Source organism: Tribolium madens, unplaced genomic scaffold (assembly GCF_015345945.1).
Source record: "Tribolium madens isolate multiple individuals breed KSU strain unplaced genomic scaffold, Tmad_KSU_1.1 Scaffold_71;HRSCAF=194;Tcas5.2_LG6, whole genome shotgun sequence".
Classification (NCBI taxonomy): domain Eukaryota; kingdom Metazoa; phylum Arthropoda; class Insecta; order Coleoptera; family Tenebrionidae; genus Tribolium; species Tribolium madens.
The window spans coordinates 8,274,868-8,276,068 of record NW_025401041.1 but is presented as its reverse complement, the minus strand read 5'-3'; positions in this window follow the sequence as shown (position 1 = coordinate 8,276,068).

Below are 1,201 nucleotides of genomic sequence, written 5' to 3'. Positions count from 1 at the left end.
TTTGAGCAAATTATTCAATAATAAATTAGGAGTACTATAGTATACAATGACATTAAAAAAAATTCTAAAATTGTCAACTTACACTATATTAAAAGCCATTTATTTTTTTTAAATTTTCGAAATCAGGCCAAAAATTTTACAGTGCCTGCCTTTTTTCAAAAATTACCCTGTATATTTTTTGTTTACATTAGTTTATAAGGTCACATGGTACAACATATTGTTGTTAAAAGAATCATACAAAATGCATATGGACAACTATGTTAAGAAAAATTGCTAAAATGTTGAATAAATGTTATAGCAATTTGGTACACTATATTAGAGTAGCTACGAAATTTGAAACAGAGATTAAAGTTAAATTTCGGTTGTTTTTCTCACAACTGTGCAAAAAAAGCTATGCCAACAGTGCGACGAAAAAATCACTAGAAATGAGCGCTGCCAACTTGATTTCACCCGAATTTGACACTATAGCCAACTTTGATCACGTTTTTTTTTCGTTTGTTATGCATCCATGAAATCAGGAAGTCTCGTCCAATTCGTAATCCGTCGGTTTGCTTAGGCCGCGTCGTAAATTAACCGTCCGGCAGATGTCTTCTCTGAATATTCATTGCGGCCGTTTTCATCAGATTAAGACATACATAGGTCGAAGGCAAGTTTACTATTGGCGAATCCCTTGATATTACTCGGTTAACCGTTCCAACTATACATCTAAACAAACTTCTCGTTACTTTAAACAACTCGCCGCTACGCTCGACCGTCAATTCAAACATTTAATAATAATAATAATAACTTTATTTAACGGTAATATCCTTTACATTAAGTAATGATAAAATTATAATAGAAAACATAAAAAAAGAATACTAAATGACTAACTCAACGAAACTTTTAGAAAACGCTTGAAGCTATTAAAGGATTTAAAATTAAAAAAGTCCAACTTGACACTGTACAGGGTGCTGCATTTTGGATGTCCACATAGGGAATCTCCGAAACTAAGAGGTTTAGCCAAAAACGAGTAATACATTCTGGGGCTCATTTTTTGAGAAAATAATATTGGTGAAAATCGTCTTTTGTTTTCGACTTATAGACAAAAATTGACATTTCGGCGAAATCTAAAAAAATTCATATCTTCGTTATTATAGAAGACACAGATTTGAAATAAAGGCACTTTTTTACGTAGAATTTAATAATGTAGTTAACAATTTTT